This window comes from Euprymna scolopes, chromosome 17, assembly GCF_053919585.1.
Source record: "Euprymna scolopes isolate OS-2025 chromosome 17, ASM5391958v1, whole genome shotgun sequence".
NCBI classification, from domain to species: domain Eukaryota; kingdom Metazoa; phylum Mollusca; class Cephalopoda; order Sepiida; family Sepiolidae; genus Euprymna; species Euprymna scolopes.
Window position 1 is genome coordinate 10,960,221 of NC_136498.1, and position 22,692 is coordinate 10,982,912.

The 22,692-nt window shown below is 34.4% G+C and overlaps 1 protein-coding gene across 1 annotated transcript in view; it reads left to right on the forward strand.

Annotated features, from left to right (window-relative positions):
• The window catches only part of LOC145296659 (gamma-aminobutyric acid receptor alpha-like), a 774,217-nt gene that overhangs the window by 679,323 nt on the left and 72,202 nt on the right, over positions 1–22,692 (forward strand). The window lies entirely within an intron of this gene.

Consider the following 22,692-nt stretch of genomic DNA (forward strand, 5'->3'; position numbering starts at 1 on the left):
TATTAGAGCTGACATTTATTCAATGAAGCCGCCTTCAGCCTCAATCACCCCCTCGATACAGGTCCAAGATTGTGAGCATGCCTTTTTCACAGGTGCTGGCAGGAACTCGGCGAATACTCGGCGGATAGCGGTGATCAAACTGGCTTTAGTATTGTGGGAGGTCATTTTTGTGATGTTCTCGACGTATGACAAAACTAAGTAGTTCCGCTGGTCTAGGTCAGGGAGAAGGGGGTCAATGAGAGAAGAGTACAAGGTCAGAGCATTCTTTCTGAAGCCAAGCCTGCGTCTCTTTTGACTTGTGGGGCAGCACCGAGCTTGCTGCCACACCCATGGTCTACTAGCGACCAACTGATTGCACCAAGGGATCACCACACGCTTCAGCGTATCCAGGAACACTTTGGTGTTAACTTTCAAGCCGACTACGAAGATGCGAGATGGCATGATGTGGCTCATACTTGAAATCACAGCAAAGACTATAACTGTGCCCGAAAATTTGTTTTCGTCACGCTGAACGCGCCCTCGTTATTCAGGGTAATCCAGCAAAACATTTTGACGGTGCTGGCAATGGTCCTGTTGTCATACCTTGGATCGGTAGAGAGCATGAGTTGTACAGCGGTGAATCTCCGAACTCGGTCGTTGAACATTGTGTCACTTTCAAACATGATAGAAGACTCTTATCGCTCTTGGAATTTGTACACAACTCGCCAACTAGTAAATGGTCTGCAACAAAAGAAGAAAACCGTTTTTCACCAAACGAGAATCGAATTATGCCGTCTGTTCTATTGCGACAGTTTTATCATTCTATTCTGCAGTTCAAATAATCGAAATAATACCAATTATCAGCCCTCACCTCTAAAATTCAGAAATATTGTTTTAAAAGAGTTACAGCCAATTAGGTATTATATATAACAAGTATATGAATTTTAAAAGATTGTATTATGTACGCACTGGAAGTTCTGACATTCATAATGACGGTAGTGTTCTAGTGAGTTTGGGTGACAAGTCTCATAAGAGTTTCAGTATGCTCCGCGAGATTAAATCGGAAGAGTAGTGTAATATGTTTACAAGAAGGTAGCTGCGAAATCTTTAATTTTGATTTCAAATGACCTATTTTCAAATATGTTTTCTTTATGACACCTTTACTTTTTATATCATTTTAAAGAGGTTTATTCGCTCTATCTAATGATGTAAATAACAGTCGTTTTAAAACAATTGGGTTTTCTTTTCAGAACGTTGAATACGAGATAACATTTTTTTCTTATTTTATTTAAGCGAAGCCGAAGAGTTGCTGAAACAGCTCGTGATATCAACGAGGCGTATGTCCCAGGGATCACTACTGAACGCACAGTGCAATAGTGATTTAAGAAAATTTAAGTGGCGGCGACGAGAGTCTTGAAGATGATGAGTGTAGTGATCGGCCATCGGATGTTGACAACGATCAATGGGGAGCCTTAGTCGAAGCCAATCTACGCACAGCTGTTCGTGAACTTGCTTCTAAATTACACGTAACGTATACGACGATTACCAACCACTTGAGAGAGATTGAAAAACAAAAAAAAAAACTTGATAAATCGGTGCCTCACGAGTAAAACGACAACCAAAAAGAACCTTGTTATGAAGTTTCATCTTCTCTGTATTTACGAAACAAGAAAGACCCGTTTCTGAACGGGGTTGTGACTTTCGATTAAAAGTGGGTTCTTTATGACAATCGTCGACTCTCAGCTCAGTGGTTAGACACCGAAGAAACTTCACGGCCATTCTCGTAACCAGAGTTGTCCCCCAGAAAATGGTCATGCTGACTGTTTGGTGGTCTACAACAGATCTCATCCTTTACGTTTTTTTAATGTAGTCGAAACCATAATGGCGAGAAGTACTGTTAAGAAATAAATGAAATGCATCAGAAACTTCGACAACACCAAGCATTGCAGCAGAAAGAGAAAGCGTGCAATTTTTCTTCCACGACAATGCCCGACCGCACGTTGCTAAACCAACCTTGTAGAAATTGAACGAATTAGGCTACGAAACTCTGTCTTATCCGCCATACTTTCCCAATTTCTCACCTACAACTACCACTTTTTCAAGCATCTCCACAACTTTACTGAGTGGAAAATGCTTCAAAACCTAACCGATATCAAAATCACCTTCATCGAATTTATCGCTACAGAAAGCAAGATTTTTATGTTACTAGCATACATTTTCCTTATTGTTTTGATTTAAGTAGGTAGTAGTTTGCTTGAAGCATTGTTGGTAAAGAAATATATAGAATTTTTTTTTAAGCCAAAGACAATGCGGGGAAAGACCGGGATTATGAAAGTACTTTCATAATTCCGGTCTTTCCCCGCATTGTCTTTGGCTTTAAAAAAAAAAGTCTCTCTCTCTCTCTCTCTCTCTCTCTATATATATATATATATATATATATATATATATATATATATATATATATATATATATATATAACAATAGAAAAATACGAGCATGAAAAATAATATGGCTAAGCTTCGACATGGAAAAGAAAAGGACTAGATATTTTAGTAAAAAATATAATAAATTTATAACTTAAAATATTGTAGCATTAAGAATTGATTATATCATGTTATAAATTGAATTTAAAAAAAAAAAATTCATGATGCAATATTTTAAGTTACAAATTTATTGTATTTTTTACAAGAATATTTTGTCCTTTTATTTTCCAGTTTTAGCTTCACCATATTACGTTTCACATTTTTCTATTGTAATCCATGATTGTTCATTGTTTAATTTCAATCTTATTTTGCTTCTATAAACACATGTGTAATAACACTGCACGGTACTCGTCTGCTTTCAATAAAATCCCTCCAATTATCTCCCTCTCCGTTTATGCTTTCATTCTCGCTGTTTCACTTGGTACGTCTCTGTTCGCGACAGCAGTGAATTAGTAGCAACAGTAGTCGCTGAAGCCACGTGGTTACTATGGAACTCAGTCATAAAAAGCGCTGCCTACTTCCTTACATATTTTTACGATTTTGAATACTAGAAAAGGCATCATAACTTTTGTTTTACTGAGCGAAAATTGAAGTTATTTCACAATATAGCTGGTAAGGTAATCTAAAAACTGTAATAATTGTTTGAAATTTCGTCGAAAAATGAATACGAACTGAAGCTTGAAAGAAGTTCTAAATGACTAAACTTGCCACTTAACCATATATTCAAACACTACTGTGTTTAAATTATATATCTACATATATATATATATATATATATATATATATATATATATATATATATATAAATATATATATATATACTTAGAAAGTCGCCCTTTTTAATTTGGACGTATATAAAATTTTTATTTATTTATTATTTTTAAAACAGTAATCTACGTACACGCGTGTTTCAAGGTGTTTACTTCTCATCAGCGTAGTTTAACTGTTTCTAGGGATCGAACCTCAGACCATGTTTACCACAGTCCGGTGCCTTAACCATTGATATAAAATGTTATATACGTCCAAATTAAAAAGGGCGACTTTCTAAGTAAATAAAAAAATGAGCTCCGAGGCGGCGCCAATATTAACCGTATGTATCGCTTAAAAAACAATAACAAAATCTAAATTTATAAGCGATAAAAATAAACAGTATAATTAATCTAGGGATTATGGCCTAACGGTTAAGGCACCAGACTGTGGTAAACATGGTCTGAGGTTCGATCCCTAGAAACAGTTAAACAACGCTGATGAGAGGTAAAAACCTTACTGTTTTAAAAATAATAAATAAATAAAAATGTTATATACGTCCAAATTAAAAAGGGCGACTTTCTAAGTAAATAAAAAAATGACCTCCGAGGCGGCGCCAATATTAACCGTACGTATCGCTTAAAAAACAATAACAATATATATATATATATATTTGTTTACTGTTTTGGGGGGAAAGAATTCCATCAAAGTGGTCAATTACAAAGAAAAACCTTTTTTCGGTATGAGAACTTAATATTTATTTATTTAAATGTACAGAAGGTCAGAAAAGCATTGGTACCGTCGGTTTCAAGCCTAACATAAGGGGGACCAGTTAATGATAAATCGTAAATAATGTTAGGCTCTCGTCAGCCATGTTGTTTCTGTTTGTATAAAAATATTCTGTTTATATATATATATATATATATATATATATATATATATATATATATATATAAGCCAATATGTGTTAGGAAAGGGCGTAGTATTGTTTGTTATGTATAAAAAATAATGATTTGACTCACAAAGTATAACTAGTGCTTTCTTTTTCATATAGGTAATAATCCTATTTAACGATCTATACGTTTTTAATGACGATAAGAAAAAAATTATTCAGGTCTGCAGACATAAAATCAACCAATTAATTTTGTATTTTCAAAATAAAAACTGTTTATAGTTGTTTTAGACAAATAATCATGCACAATTATTTAAAAGCTTGCTAAAATAGTTACAAAATATGCATTAAGATATTCCGTTTCAAACCACACCTGGCCGAATCGTCCAATTAACAGCATGTCGAGTATTTTTCTAGATGAGAAATGTTTGGAATCACTAAATAAGTATAAATAAAGCTGATATTTATTTTGGAAAACACAAAAAATAGTTTTTGTTTTGTTTTGTCTTTTGAACAGACAAACTAATAACATACAACAAATATGAGGTTTGAAACATTACTATGAAAATAAAGGGCATTGTATTTTTAATATAAAAGTAATCCAAATGAGATAAATTATTAATTACTAATAATTACTCAGAAAGTAATATTGTGCTACATAGTACAATACAAATAATAACATTACATTGTAAGAGACAATATTTATTCTTTAAGTTCAGTCTCTTTTAGCAGACAATGTTCTTATTGTACCCTGTCTGTTTCGTATGTTCCAGTTTTTACTAAGGTTTTGTTGACTTCTTTCGTATCGAAGAACTGTTGCTGGTCGGAATTACTACTTTATTTCTTACATCCTTCATCCAATGATCATATAATATTATAATGATATTAGAAAAACGCCAACATGAGATCACTTCCTTATTGTTTCATAGGCAATACAAAACTAAAATCACATTGGTAGAAACAATATCTTATTTAATTCTTTGAGTCCAGAACCTTTGTGGGAGGTTATTCTAATATTCTTGTCCAGGGTTACCAAATTGTCTTTTGAAGACCAATTGTCGCCGATTTGGCCTTTTTTGAAGCTGTTTGGCCTTCAAAAATTGCATTTGGTCATTTCTCTAAAGTGTAACATACAGACCTATTAAGGGACGAACAAACAGAATATTATCTATATATTAATACCGCATTAGCTTTAAAGGACGTTCGCACGTGTGACACGGTTTTCAGATTATAAATTATTATTATCTTATTTATTAAAATGGGTTGTTAGAAGGTGATTCCATGTTACAAACATTGTATTTATATACCGATACGCTAATTTAATGATCGTAGTATGTTATCGCCGTCTATGCGCCTGTTGAATAAATAAGATTCCCCAATCACCAAAGAACAACGTAAAAATAATAATAATAATAATAATAATAATAATAATAATAATAATAATAATAATAATAATAAATTTTATCGCTTTTGGGCCATACGTGAAGCTAAAATATATCTTCTTCGTCTTTTGGCTATTATCCAAAAGTAGTATTCGTTCTGTCTTAAGATAGTATAATGATATTGTGGGGTTTCCATTCGCGCCGGGCGTCCATACAAACCAAAATATGTCACAGAGCTCTATAGCATATTAGAGATAAACTGTAACAATCAGATATATTCTGACACTACATTAATCAGATTACTAAGATATATACTTGTACAGTTTTAACAAAGGGCCGACAATAATGTCAAGGGATCTCCATTCACACTGAAAGTCAACAGAATTTTCACGCCAGTTTACATAAAATGCTGCAATGTGCTGAATGAAAGTTTTGTTATATATATATATATATATATATATATATATATATATATATATATATACGCTCGCTAATTTTTTCAATAAAAATAGATTATTTCTACTATTTCGAAGATAATCTAATATAAATAATTGAGAAACAGAGTAATATCATTGTTATTGTTACGAAGTAAATGCAATGAATAATTATTGCACGTTTTTGCAAAACTAAGAAAATTAAAACAAAAACACTCAAGTTTCATGAATAAATATTTGTTTTGTATAACAAATAACTCATAACCAACAAAATATTGTTTTAATGTGATTTATTTCTTTTCTAAGATTTTTTTTATTCAAATCATGATAATAATTTTGTGTTTTATATAATATATTTTAAATGATGTTGTATTAGTGTTCTGACACTTTTCGACTACTGAGCAGAAAATCCTGACAATAAGTGATTAACGGCACGGTCTGATAACCAGAGTGTGATAGGTTCGAATCCAATTCCTTCCATTGAAACACTTTCACTTAGGGATTTTAACAACGTTCACATGGTCACTCCCTGATATAACCGATATATTTCTAGGAATAATTCTAACTAGAAATATGTCGGGTAATTGACTGCCACAAATGATTATCTGATTCATTTGAAACAAATGAATGATGCTAAAAGAGCGATCAAGAATCGTAATCCGTTTTGTATTGATCTGCTCAACTTAACGGCAGTTGAATAAACACGTAATATGTGCATTTTAGCGTAGCTTTATTGGCAATAATGTACCATATAGTGCGCAAACATTTAGAGTAGTTAAATGTGTTGATTGAATTAAAACGATATTTCTTGACAAACGTGCTCTGTCAATTGTTACAGTGATTTTATTGCGTAATTATTTTTACAACAACGATATCTTATCATTTGCATTTCTCGAAATACTCTTCTCATATGAAGTGTTGCTCGCGCATCGTTTCGGGCGATGTAATCTCCGACCTTCTTCATGTGTATCTTGTTGAACTCTGGAATATTTTTACATCGAACTTAGGAGTTTTCCATGCCAAACTCGGCAATTTACACGCAATCTCGAACGGAATGGTGGTAGCATACTCTCGTATTAAAAGCAATGACTCCCATTCGCAATTGTATTTTTGAGTTTCTTTTATTTAACTTATTTTAATGTTATGTTTTATTTGATGTTTTTTTTCTGAATTTTTTTAATAACTTTTTGTTTATTTCTTTTTCTCTCCTGAAAATGAATTTCATTAGTTGAATGGTGGATGATCCTGCCAAATTTGGTAGCTCTACGTGAAACTATGTGAGCGTGCATACCCCTGTGGATTCCGCCCACGTTGGTGAAGGGTGACATTATCATATCCCCTTTTGCTCTATGATACTTCTTCTATCATTGTCTGTGTTCAGATTAGTATAATAGTAAACTATATAGGAACTTATTCGTGTACAGATAAACACACACACCGACGTTTAGCTTCATTTATATAGATGTGCGTGTATGGAAATTGCTCCAGACAAGACAGGAAGCCACATAATAAAAGTAGCTTATAAGAACAAAATATTATTATCAAAAAAGCTAGGAAAGGTATATTGAATTTATTCTTTAAAAGGCTACGGTTATAGAAAATGCGGAAAACAGTCAGCAGGAAAAGAATTCCACCAACCCACGTTCTTGAAAAAAAGCTGCTGAAATCGTAAGCTGTATTACAAGAAAATATAAAAACAAGGAATTGATATGGACAACTAGACCAACGAGTTAAACGAGCTGACTTTCACGAAAAACGCTCGTCTAGCTGAAACCCCTATCAATAATTTGCTCCACTATATGTGTGCCTAAACATGAACATAGATTCCATGAACAAACTTCTTTCTTTGAACTGCATGCACGTGGAACTCTGAGCGAAAGCAGTTGCAGTGACAACACAATGGCAGCGACAGCGATAGACGTAGCAGCAACAGCATTAAGTGGTAGCAGCAGTGACGTCCTGAATGGAAAGAGAACAGGATACCCCCTTAACAATAAAGGGTCGGGTTCGAAATTCCCAAAAAAAAATCAGTTCCCGAGTTTGAGATACACCTGAAGAAGGCCGAAGGATGATATGGCCGAAACATAGTGAAAAAAACACCGAAGATGAGGAAGTGAGTCCGAAAAACGAAATCCATAATGAACTCTGTTCTGATTTCCTGCTTTCTAACTGACTACAACATGGCCGTCTGCAAGTCCAACGTTAACAAGTTCTTGATTAGCCATGGCCTTAAGTAATCCAATTTACTAAATTTCCACTATTAATAATGACTACAATTTTTTCCCATTGACTAATGTGTACATTCAGTAACCCTTACTCTCGACTGCCCCCGGGCCTATATAAGTGGTGATTCCTTTGTAAGAAAAAAAAGAAACGGATAATTTATCAGACAATTCTGAAGAACACATAAAAGATTAAGACTAGCGACATCATGTTAGAGAGAAAAAGGTGTGGGGCCACATGATAACAGATACATGTTTAACAAGAACCCTCAAATGAAACAGAGATTCATCAAGCCAAATATGACAACATGGTCTGATAGTATATTTGTAGAGATAGGCTCATCTGTAAGAAAGTGGTTAAGGTGATAGAAAGATCTTTGTGTTTGTCGATAAGAACATAACTTTGAATATCTTGTTAAATATGTCCGATGTGTCGGGATCAGAGAATAAAGAAAAAACTAGTTCGATTTGGTTTATATTTCTTTTACGTATAAAACGACGTTTAATTTTAGTATCCGTTTCGCCCTCACCACTAAAATCAACAGTCTATACCATTTCTTAAATGGCGTTTTCCCTTTGAGTTTCGCTATGTTGCTGGTCCTATGTAGTTCTAGGAAGTTCACCTTCATAGGCTTTGCCTTCTTTCTTTGAGGAGGGGTTTTTACAATGTAATCACTACTTATCAAGGCCCGAGGGCAACTGGAGGATAAGGGTTAATAGATGTACATTAGTCGATGGGACAATATCGTAGAAATTGTTAGTAAGGGAAATTTGATTATTTAAGGAGGTGGCTCATCAAGATCTTGCTCCTATCCAGATGAGGCAACAGTACTCGATCCTTGGACGTACCTGGCTCTTCTACAGATAGAGAATTGCATCAACAGTGAGATATCTACTGGAGCGGTAGAAAGACCCTACTATTTTTCCAGCGACCTTTCAGATCAGAAGTAAAGGTCGGACCTAGAGGCATTTCAAAACATGGAGCATCCCCAAGACGAGAGTCATTCATTTCAATTGATGCCAGACGGGGATCAGAGCGTTGATAATGTAAACAGAGAAGCTTGGTTTCAGATGCATTCGCATTAACCATCCACCTCTTTCCTCGTTGTACCACGAGCTTGGGGAGGGAGAATCAGAGATACTTTGGTCAATTACGGCCTTTGAAGTGCTGCTATAGATGGTAGTGTGCTCAGCATAAATTTCTACGAATCATCTTAAGATGAGACTTGGAAGACCATTAATGTAGATCAGGAAGAGAGTTGGCCCAGCCTGGACCTCTGAGGGACTCCAGCATTAATACTGATAGCTACTGATTTCTGCCCATCAACCACTACTCTTATGAACCTATACGAGAGATATTATTTAATTACTGAGAAGACATTGGCAGCTATACCGTACCTGGAGATCTTGCGAACTAGACCTTTATGTCATACTCTATCAGAGGCCTTTGATGAGTCAAGAACAATTGTCCTAGAAAGGAGGCTTCCGTCGGGAGATTCTCTAATCCTATAAGATATAAGCGTTAACACATCTGTGTCAGATATAGCAAAATATAAATCAGACTGCATGTCACTAAGTAGGTTATTTTTGCTGAGGTGGTTGATTATTTCTGTATTTCACTCAGATTCCAACAACTTACTCATGATGCACAGGAGACATTGATCTGTAGTTAGAGAGAGATGGCTGATCACCTGAATTCTTAAATACAGGGCAACTGGTGAGGGTTTTCAAGGTTTTGGGAAGCAATTCTTCTTAAGACAACGCTTATATATCTTTGTAAGTATGGGAGCATGTTTCGGTTTAAGCTTTTTCAACACTAAACTTGGAATGCTGTCATGGCCAGTTGATTTACTGAAATCAAGGTTTTTGACTTGGCAACATCACGCACATATATTTGTATGTCGCGTAGTGTGTTTTTAGATGTGACTGTTTAAGCATAAGGCGGCCTTGGTCGCAAAGGGTATAATTAACTGCAAAGTTTTTGGTAAAGTATTTGGTTTTGTCTGATGCTGACGAGATTACCTCAGGTCCAGTGATGATGGTTGAGATAGAGCACCCGTTTCTGGTCAAGACCCTGTTTGTTATTTGCGAAAACTGGTGGGAAGCAAGCCGCTGCTCAGCTTCTTTGGACTCTACATACAATTCTTTCTCGTTCTTTATGAATCTGTTACAGTAGTTGTTGGCAGTCCTGAAGACGGCTTTAGTATCAGTACATGTATTACGTTGGAAGCAATGGAAAAAGTTATTTCTGTACGCAATGGTAGCAGCACATTCTGGCGAGAACCACGGTTGTCTGTTAGGTTTTTGCTTGAATGCTTGAGGGCATGAAACGCTCATGAAATTGGAAAAAGGTATGAAGGAACCTATACCTACAATTAATCATTCTGTCAGGTCTGATACTATAGAAGACACATCCTTTTTAAACATGGAACGCAGAGGTGGATCTGATTTGAATGTACGGAAGCTATCTCAGTCAGCCATAGAGTATCCATATACTGTACGATGTGAGGACTTGCATTTCGTTTTTATCTTAACTGACACAACCGAGTGGTCGGGAAATCCTAGTGGCGACAGAACGGAGAGTGAACGTAGCTCAGGGCAAGTTGTGAGGAAAAGATCTATAGACTTCCACACTGACCGTCATTATCGGCCACATAAATGAGTTGGAGAATAATCTGTGTTAAGTCATTAGCAAAGATAAGAATCGCTTGAGACGATACTTTCGTCATTATCGGCCACATAAATGAGTTGGAGAATAATCTGTGTTAAGTCATTAGCAAAGATAAGAATCGCCTGAGACGATACTTTCGGAAAATGCCGACGAGGCTGTCTAGGCATTTATGCAAGCAAAATGCCGTGCTTCTGTTCGAGTAGGATGGACATTGGCTCTGCAATCCTACTTTCCGGCCCTTGTATCACATCTTTTAGTCAAAGGAGCGGGATAAGTCCATCATTTCATTATTCGTTTGTCTATTTTGTGTGTCTTGAGTGTTATTTATGGCATGTTAGCTATCGTACTGTATTAATGCTATTCGATATTTCATCAATCTAGCACAAGGCTCTCGACTCAGAGCACTCTCTTAAGTACTGCATTACGTAACAATATCGCGTTAAACGATGTGTTTGCCCGTTTGGATATTTTTGATCCGTTTGTTTACTTGTTCAGTTGTGTCTTCGTTTCCAATTGAAATTTGATGTCGATCAGATGTCAAAATAATGCCGATCTCAGCAGGAAATTGTCCAATGAAGCCTCAACTGTGATTCAGTTATTTGCTTTAATGTTCGTGTAACTAAGATCAAATTACTTAGTGTGATTTCACGTGACAACTTCCATCCCCAGCATCACCGACGGGAAACATGCGCAATTACAGTAGAAAGGAAATTAACACTTCCGCATGGAATCTTACCGTAGAATACGAACATTGAAAAATAGACTTTCAGAGACTTGATTTTTATAAATATCTTTACTCCTAAAAACGCATTTTGCCGTGTTGACGAAATAGGCTATTATTTTGGACTAAGTATGTGGGGAGTTGAGCAGCGAGATTTCAGTTCCCATTACATTTAAACTTCTGTCGTGTAATACAATAAGGAAAGCAAGATACCGAACGAAAATACTAGATCAGAATGCTTTCCGGTATCTAGGGACCTTAAAATAAATAGATGGCACTTTGTTGCCTATCGGGTTAATCGGGAGTATGTACGTCGATGAGGCGTAAGTGCTATGAGTTTATCAGAACACATTTCATTAAAGTACTTGAAAACAGCCACAGGAATTTAACATTGTGGTGACGAGACAGAGGTTGGAGCTTGTTAATAGTGCGGGATCTATTGGATTGGAGATTTTTTTTTTACCTTGTCTAAAGTCCTATGATTGATGCACAAGCCCAGATGTGACAGCAATGCTCCACGCCTGATGCTATTATTATTATTATTATTATTATTATTATTATTATTATTATTATTATTGTTGTTGTTGTTGTTGTTTTTATTATTATCGTTGTTGTTGTTTACTTGTTAGAAGTTTTCATGAGGGTCATTATAATGATTATTCACAAAATTAAATAGTATTCTCTTGAATCTGCGTTACAGAAGCTCTCTTCAGATTCCCGCCGCTGTTCACCTCTTTTAATAACCGGTGAAAATCAGTATCATTTTCGCCACGTCCATTTATCGTTGATTTTGGCCTTTGGCTTTTTAGGAATTTCAATGTTACCTACAAGTTTTCAATGCTCTCCGCACCCTTTCAGTATTTCTCGTTTCTTCTTTTCTCACCCTCCCCACACTCTTTGACACATCACGCTCATTTTGTGTTACAGAAATTAAAGTTGATGTCACCAAATACAGCAATGTTTCAATTTATGATTACAGGGTTTTACAACATCGTGTTATAGTCATCATTATTACACATTCCCTTGTTTTTACTCACGTTCACCCCTAACGGCATATCAGCACGTGGACTTAAGGGGTAACTTTTTTGTACCAATGCTTAGGTATGATTAACAAGATATTGGTTTACGTTACATTTAAACTTCTTAATATCATTACAGTCAGGGAAACAGGTAGCAGGAAGGAAATCTCAAAGTCTAGTTGTTCTAAGGGAGAAACAATTATAGTAGAAAGCTGTCTGGTATTTAAGAGACCTCAACGGTTAAGGAGTGTGATTTTGTTGCTGAGCGTGTTTGTCGGGGATATTTACATCGAGGGGGGGGCAGAAGTGCAACAAGTTCATCAGAGCACATTCCATTAAAGTACTTGTAAAACAGACAGAGGTGCAGCATTGCAGCGATGGGACAGGAGTTGGAGCTTAGTTGACAGGAGTTGGAACCTATTAGATTGAAGCTTCTTTTTGGTCCCTTATCCAAAAGGAATAGATTAGTGGTAGATGCACGACAAACGTTTGCAGTGACGTGCATCTTTTCTAATACAAAAAAAAACTGCATCAGCGTGCCAATCATTGAGCTCACCTTTACACACATATAAATATGAAACAATAATTAGTTCAGAACTCTAATTTGCTAGATAACCTGTTCACACATCATTAGCCATATAAGATTCTAGTAAGATTAGGCAGTGGAGATTAGATCCAGGAGCCTTACTTATTGAACGTTCATCGTATGCGTATGTGTCTTACTTTGTTAGGGAAAGACAATTTATGAGATTTTTGGTACTTTCAGTTCCTTTGAGCTCGAATGATGATTTTCTTTTTAATATAAATGACGTTCCAAAGGTAATGCCTCCTATTTTTAACCCCTTTGAATGGATTTGGACGGATTGAAAATTGCTTTGTAATGATGAATGAATTTCTGCATTAATTACCTGAAAGTTTAGTCTCTTAGTTACAGATATTTAGGGTGTGATCTCTAAGAAAACAATCCCTGTCATAGACGTGCGGCAAAAGACAGATGTGTAGTTGAATTCCTCAATGCAGACAAAATTGAACCAATAACTGGAAGTGTTTTCTCAATGATTAAATCATTTCTCCCAATAGGCTCATAAGAGTAGTGGTCGATGGACAAAAATCAGAGGCCTGCAGTATTTATGCTAGAGTCCCTCAAGGGTAAATCCTGGGCCCAACTCTCTTCCTGATCTATATCAATGACCTCCCTAAACACATACTTAAATCATTCGTTGACATCTATGCTGATAACACGACCATCTACGGCAACACATCAAAGGCTGTAAATAACAAAGTTCTCTCTGATTCTCTCTCCTCTGATCTCGAGCGCGTGGTTCAGTGGGGGAAGACGTGGTTGGTTACCTTTAATGCATCTAAAACTAAACTCCTATCCTTACATCATCAACGTTCTGATCCCCATCTGGCATCAATTGGGATGGATGGCTCTTGTCTGGGAGAGGCCCCGTATTTTGACAAGCATCTGGGTTTGACCTTTTCTCCTGATCTGAAATGGAACACGTATATCAAGTCTGTTGCCAAAGTCGCTGGAAAGATGGTGGGATCCTTCTACCGCTCCAGAAGATATCTCACTGCTGATGCAATTCTCTATCTGTATAAAAGCCAAGTACGTCCAAGGATGGAATACTGCTGCCATATCTGGGCAGGAGCTGCTAAACACAGCCTATCCTGCCTTGACAGAGTACAAAATAGAATTCGTGGCTTAGTGGGGGATGCCCTTTTCTCTACCCTGCAACCTCTCTCCCACAGAAGAGACGTTGCGAGCCTATCCTTGTTTTATCGTTACTTCGATGGCAGGTGCTCGTCTGAACTCCAATCTCTGTCCCCCCTCGCCAATCTTTCACGAAAAACACCCGTCTAGCTGAATCCACTGTGAAAAATTTCCCCCACTCTTTATCTGTGCCTAAATCAAAACGTGGATTCCATGAACAAAGCTTCTTTCTTAGAACTGCACGCCTGTGGAACTCTGTTCCGTGTGCCTGCTTCCCACCTGACTACAACCTGGATGTCTTCAAGTCCAACGTTAACAAATTCCTAATGAACCGCCTCTTAAGTAAACACTTCATCAAATCTCCACACTAACTTACTGTACTTGCAATAACCCTTATCCCTGAGTGGCTTCCGGGCCTTGATAAGTGGTGACCTCCATGTAAAAAAAAAATCAGCATTCACTGTCGTCAGTTGGACATTTACGAAACCGATGCAGTTGATGTCAGCACAGTTAAGAAATGGAGCCGTCGATTTCAGAGTGGCGACAGAGATGTGAGTGACTAAGCGTTATCAGAAATTTTTCAACTAAGGCATCAAAAAGATGGACAACAGTGTAATAAGCATAGTGGTAACTATGTACAAAAATAATTCTTGAACACAAAAGGTCGATCGTTTTAATGGTATCACTCCTGTCTTTATAGCTCTTCAGGGTTTTAGTTTTTGAGCTTAAAAATAGGATGGCTTGTTTTTGGAACCCCACATTTATACGTGGCCTATTACTAATTATTGAGCGGTGATAATTAGACGTTTATTCATTATGTAGATGTGTATGTGTACTGAAGGATTTCATTTATATTGCGAATATGTTCCCTTATGTCGTATGCTGTCGATTACTCTATTCATTTGAATTGTCTGTAGTTTTTTTCTGCGACTATTGTTAGTTCTCTTACAATTATTAATATTAGTTTTTTTTCTTCCTGTTCCATATTTCTTTTAGTTATCTGATGCGTTAGTGTATTTATTTTCTTGTTTCCTTCATGTTAGCGTCCATATATGCTAAAACAATATCTGCCATTTGGCACGTGCTTTCCCCTCCTGCTCATTGTGATTACTCATATTATTTTGATGGTTCGACCTACTTTTCTCATCTTAAGTTTCATTTTAATAACGTGTCGATTGACGTAACCTTATAAACTTTTTCTGGTATATCTTGTTGAACTTGGGACTGCAAAACCGTTTATTTATTTACCGGGTACAGAGTGTTCTTGTTTCGTCAGTCATTGCGCGTAAAAAGATTTAACTAATTCCCCCGCACTGAGAACTGAACCTTCACCCTCCAGAAAATGTAACTTTTCAGCTGTAACTAAGTACTTTATCCATTACGCCATGAACAATTGTAAACCGATGATTACGTCAAGTCTTATTGTTTGGATAAGATTATGCATTAATGCTCTAGTGAATTTTTCGTGTTTCATTTTCCAATAGATTTTTCCGTGTATGTCCCGTTCATTTTTATGGTCAAAGTGATACGTTTATATATTTCACAGTCGACTAAATTTTATTGAAGAGTTGCAAGCAGTTTCCTGTATTCAATTATTTTGTAATTCATTTTCTTGGTGTCGATCCACGAACTGACCCACCGTTGTGCCATGCATCTTGGATGATGTCGTCCATAGGACAAAAAATTACTTGTCTGATATTAATTTTGAAAATAATTTTTTTTCAATTATAGCGGTTGCCATGAAAGAGTTTGTTATTGTCGTTACTGCAAAAATATTTAATTTAATCGTTTCTTGAAAAATAAAATTCCTTAGAGATCTCAATGAAAATAGTAAAATCTTTTGATTTTCGTTCATAGTTTTTTCAATGTTTTTGATTAAAAAAAACGTATTTCTTCGAATCATTTCTTTAAAAAGAAATTGTTTAATATATTTTTCTTAAAAAATACAAACATTTCTTTCATATTTTAAACTTGTAATAAGTCTTATCTTCTTGTGATAAAATTTTGTGTTCAGTCTTTTAAATTTATCGCCTGGCAGTGTGAACGTCGGCTTTTTTCCGGAAGCTTACCGTAAACAACAGGAAGATGCCTCTGGGGCCTTGGATCAGGTTCTGCATCAGTAGTTTAATTTTTTCGTCTATAAAATAACCGCATAGTGTTTTCTGTGTTCTATTGCTAATTTTCCAGTGTTATAATCATATCGTATATGTCTTTAAATACTCAATGAGAGAATGTCTTTATACAAATATTGGCATGAGAAGACCAAGTATCCCTAACTAGCGCACATACCACATCGCCTATTCTTACAGTTCCATCTACAAAGAACTAACCGCACAAATTTCATGAAATAGAACGTTTGCAATCATGGGAAGCACAATATTATATTATTTGCACCCCAATACGAAAAATTGGATCCAAAATATTCTCGTCCGCTTAATACGTGTATCAAGTATAAAAACTTCCCAAATTAACAAAAAAATCTACACACAAACAGATATTTATATATGTACTTATGTTTCTATTCTATCACTCCATCTATCTATCTATCTCTCTATATATAAAAAGCGTATGTGCAGTTTATGTCAATAAGGCTACACAAAATTTGCAGCATTTCATCCTTGTAAGAATGCGCCAGATTCCCCCTGCCTCTCTTTCCCTCTCTTTCCCTCTCTCTCTCTTTCTCTCTCTCGCTCTCTCTTTCTATCTCTCTCTCTATATATATATATATATATATATGTATGTATTACTATCTATCAGTAAGTCCTATATCTTGACAAACTAATTTCGCTGTTTTTTTTTTTCATTTTTGATCTTTTACTTTTGTATTTGTTACAGCTAATAGATTTTCTATAAACCTTACTTTAGCCTTTCTAGACATTTTATATATATATATATATATATATATATATATATATATATATATATATGCGTATATATATATATAGCATATATATATAGCATATATATTTAGCAAAAGACATTCAGAAATGATAAGAAACTATTCAATAAATATGAACTAGCCGTATATTGGAGCATTGTTTTGCATGGTTGACCTATCACATGTTTTAAAGCGATCATTTAGAGATTGTTTATTTAACGTCATCGTTGTTTGATCTGATTTTAATCGATTTGAAGCATTCAATAATCTGAAAATAATTCTACAAATTTACATTTTTTCGAAATCCGTAATTTGTGTAATCATTATTTTCTCACACTATTTAACTTGTCAATATATTTTTGGATTTTATGTATTAAAAATATATCAGGTCAGTGAAATATATGAAATAAACGTATATCAAATTTGTACGGACCTGAATTAATACAACACAACGCACTTTCTTTTGCTCCCGTTATGCAGTGGATAGAGACGTGTAATGTCTACGGTTCCAGGTGAGCATTGTCTGAGGATAGCGGTTTTGATCTTACCCAAAGCCGGTCAGAGCCTTAGTTGGTCAAAACCTGGTAGAACGACAACAATTATGGAAGGCAGTAATTGCTTAGGATGCAGTTAGGAGATTCTGAGTTCCTATTCCGTCGCAGTAACTATGTGACGAAGGCCAGTTGACCGAAACATCGTGAAATAACAACTAAAAGACAAGAATAATAGTCCGCAATAAATAAATAAACGAACTTTCTGTTGTATAAGCACATGATTAATTCTTACGACTATTGTTTAAAAAAGCAGGAATATATTATTTCCAACATTTACTAATAAGATATACCTGTAGAAGGTCGGGGTTACATCGGTTGAAACATTGTGATAATAACCCCTAAGATTTGAATAGTTGTCTGTAAAGTCGAAATAAAACATAGTTTTCGTTGTTGTGAAGTATATGTTTCTTATATGTTTAGATGATGACTGATAATCATTTGGATTATTCCGACTATTGATCTCATGTTGAATGTAATTTTTACAACGTTTAGGCCGATGAAATTTTCTACCTTCCTCAGGTGTATCATGTTGAACTCCGGAATCCTTTTATTGAACTCGGAAATCTGCACGGAATTGTGAACGGAACTCTTAAGTTAATCAACTGAGGTAGTGTAATCTCGTTCCGTTATCAACAACTAGATATTAGTCATCAGCAATTCGCAATACTTACTATGATCATTGAACCTTCAACCTCTGGGGAGGTCTCTTAAAACTGAATCTTAACAAGTACTTTATCCGTTAAACAACGATTTTTGCGGTCAATTCTACTATGGCTTTTGAGAAACTTGGTTTTTCGGAATATAATCCTACTATGTTTCGGAACATTTGAGATGATGATTAATAATTCGTACATTTTTTGTTACTAGTATCGGTTGACATGTTATAAAACTAACACTCAAGATGAGAAACTTCGGAACGGGAACAATAGTATTGATAATCCAAATACATGTTTTTTTTTTGGAGTTTGTTTGTTTTTTTTTACGTTTCTGAATGTTTTGAGGTGAAGATTGATTATTTGGATTATTTGGAATTTTCGGACTACTGTTCTCGTCATGAGTGTGATTTTAACAGCATTTCGATCGATGTAACCTTCGACTCTCTTCAAATGTATCTTGCCGGACTCAGGTATCTCTCTCAAACTCAGGAATCTACACACAATTTCGAACGGAACTATTTTGTTAATTAATGGGTGTAGCATGTTCTCGTTCCGAAAGCCATGGCCGAATAGAACTCGGGTCGCCCTCATTGACAATTGAAATTTTAATCTACTGGAATGTGGCTTCTACAACGGAATTTTACCACATACTCTGTCAACTTCGCCACTGGTATTTCACTCAATTTTAAATGATATTTAAACCATAGTTAGAAAAATATTGACTTGCTTTTAAAAGAATTGACCAGATTTTATTCAGTATTGCAAAACCAATTCAACAAGATCAAAATAAAAAGATCTCAAAGGACAAATATTTTAGCTAGTATTATATAAGCAGTCACACACAACCATAAAACAAGGTTATTTAACTTTGGCAAGACTTACAAAGAAAAAAGTATAGTTTATCAATATTTATCAAACTTAATTTGCAATTGTATTTTTACAACGATTATTTTATGATGTGTCTGCTTCTTCACAAAGAACAGTTTTGTTTCTTTTTATGCGGTAGATGTCCATCGATTATTGATATTGACGCTGCTCGCAAAAGAAAGTCAAAACGAATTCTCCCAAAAAATGAACTAAAAAGGAAAGACATGATAATTTTATTTCATTTAACGAATCAAATTCGTTTGCAAGATGCAGCCAATACATTCTCTACTCACACACCGCCATTTTATTTTTAAACATAAACGCTAAGAGAATATGTTTTGTTTGGTTCCTTTCTTTTCTTTTGTTGCAGGGAAGAGATGGGAATTGCAAATTAGCACCCATCTTGTTACGATGCCAATCTAAGAGAAATTGACCGGAAAATTACAAGAGTCGGCGATTCTTGCGATTGTTAATAATGGCTGGGCTGACGGTCGTCGATTGTAGCGTCGTTCGGCCATCTTGGATTGGACACACTTCAAAAACATGTGAAAAAGTAAGAACGAGTTAAAATGGCGCTGGCTGCAAAATAGCAAAAGAAAATAAAAGTCTGTAATCGGAATTTGAATTAATAATGTCGATCGTTATTTTTATTCAACCTCCCTTTTACACCCACCAGCCTTGCATCGCTACTGCGTATTTACGTATATCTACCTTTTCTTGTTGATAGTAGTGTATCAACATGCATGCACAATGAGATATGTATAAAACTTATATCACACAATGCGAATTGTTGGCGCATTCCTATATGAAAATATAGGGTCATATATGATCAAGCACGCTATGTATAATGAACGAACGTAGAAATCAGAGAATATATTAGAAAGTAACTAATAATATATTAGTAAGTAACTAATAATATATTAGTAAGTAACTAATAATATATTAGTAAGTAACTAATAATATATTAGTAAGTAACTAATAAGTATTATTTGAGTTATTCTGACTTTTATTTCTCATAAAATGTGTTCTTTTTAGAAGGTTTCAGTCGATGTAACATCCGACTTTCTCCAGTTGTTTCATGAATAGGGAATCTTTCTGTCGAACGTCGGTATTAACAGTGAATTTCCAACACTGTGCATTGAACTTTCAACTATTCCTCTACGGTTATTTGCGGATCTTAATAGAAAGATCCATGCAGAGAGATTGGCTTATAATAAATAATTGAGATCAGAAATAAGGGCGCATTTTGAGGTAAAAACAAATAAAACCGGATCGAGTTGTTAGTGAAATGTTTGAATCAGTATATCGACCTAGACAGACACTACGTTGTTTTATTCGTTAGACCGGGATTTATTAAGCTACATTTTATAAAACAAAGTTTATTAAATGTTTCCACCAATAGTTCTGATAGATGTCTTTAATTCCATATAATTCTAGTAATTTCTACTCAAATGTCTTAGGGTACTAAAGTTCTTAATTCGATCATCTTGTTTGAAATATCTTGAAATCTCTATAAGTGCAACAAGGTCACCGACGTGTGTGCAGCATCAACGGCATCTCTCACTTGCGAATGAGCAAGCCGGTACGTGGAAGAAGCAGGGTAAAAGAAATGAGCAGAGGGAAAAAGAAACAACCTTGGTGACCGGAGGACTTGGAAGCAGGAGTCAGTGCAAGAGAAGCCTTTAAGACATAATGCAATTCAAACTTTGAATTAAAAAAATGGTTGGACGATTGTGTGTCGTAGGGCGAGTTGCAGACATAGCAACGGAAAGCAAAAAAGAGTTTAAATAAACCTGAGTGGCGGAAAAGTAAGGTGAAAACGAGCGGGCGATTTAAAACTCGCATGCAGACATGTCGACGCGAGAGAAGAAAAAGTACGTGTTCGACAAGGCATGGTTTTGTTAACTAAATTGAGAACCAACAAAGTTTTAAAACAAGATGCAATGAGTTATTTGGAAAGTACCGTTAATAAATGCCTTGTATTTCAACTAGAAAAAACTGAGTAGAATTTATTATTTCTTCCCATGTTATTGTTTTTTTTTCATAGACTTATTAAAATGTAACTACCACTTAACATGAGCAAAACCATTTGTTTTTATATAATAGCAATAATGTTCACACTTCGGGACGACGAAGACCATCTGATCATTTAAAAGGTGATGGATGATTCGAACTGGGAGATTCTTTGAAGTGAAGTTAGTTTTCACAGAACCATTTAAACTCTCTTGGCTCAACATAATAAAACGGCATGACGTAATAAGGCGAGTTAGAGGCCAAATAGGATGTAGAACCTGATGGAGGTGTCAACGTCCTCCTGTATAAAGCGCATGTTGTTCCCAAATGTTTACTAATGTGGCATTGACTAGGCTTAATGTTGCTAAATATCAGTGATCTAACAGGTGTCCGTGTGTCAACGTGATTTTGCCGAGTACTATTAGTTCCAGACTGAGATGAAATATTTTTTAAAAATCGCATTTTTTTTCATGAAAGTTTTTTTTTTATTTTTCCAAGTTGATAAAATGTCATTCTGCCCTTCGTAAATTATATCGTAATTCGTTTCCTGAAACTGTATTCTATTATTAATCTGTTTCATTTAAACAATATGTTGTATCTTGTTTTTAATCTTTACATTCTTTATTTATTGATTTAATATCTGTATATAATTTATGTATTCCTTTTAATCTGTATATTATTAATTTATTGTTTCTGTATATTATATATTTATTTATTGTTTTTAATCTTTATATTATTTATGTATTGTTTTTAATCTGGATATTATTTATTTATTGTTTTTAATCTTTATATTATTTATTTATTGTTTCTGTATATTATATATTTATTTATTGTTTTTAATCTTTATATTATTTATTTATTGTTATTAATCTGCATATTATTTATTTATTGTTTTTATTCTGTATATTATTTATTTATTGTTTTTAATCTGTATATTATTTATTGTTTTAATCTGTATATTATTTATTTATTATTTTTAATCTTTATATTATTTATTTATTGTTTTTAATCTGTATATTATTTATTGTTTTTAATCTGTATATTATTTATTGTTTTTCATTTGTATATTATATATTTATTGTTTTTAATCTGTATATTACTTATTTATTGTTTTTATTTTGTATATAATTTATTTATTGTTTTTATTCTGTATATTATTTATTGTTTTTAATCTTTATATTATTTATTTATTGTTTTTAATCTTTATATTATTTATTTATTGTTTTTAATCTTTATATTATTTATTTATTGTTTTTAATCTTTATATTATTTATTTATTGGTTTTAATCTTAATATTATTTATTTATTGTTTTTAATCTGTATATTATTTTTTTATTGTTTTTAATCTTTATATTATTTATTTAATCTGTATATTATTTATTTATTGTTTTTAATCTGTATATTATTTTTTTATTGTTTTTAATCTTTATATTATTTATTTATTGTTTTTAATCTGT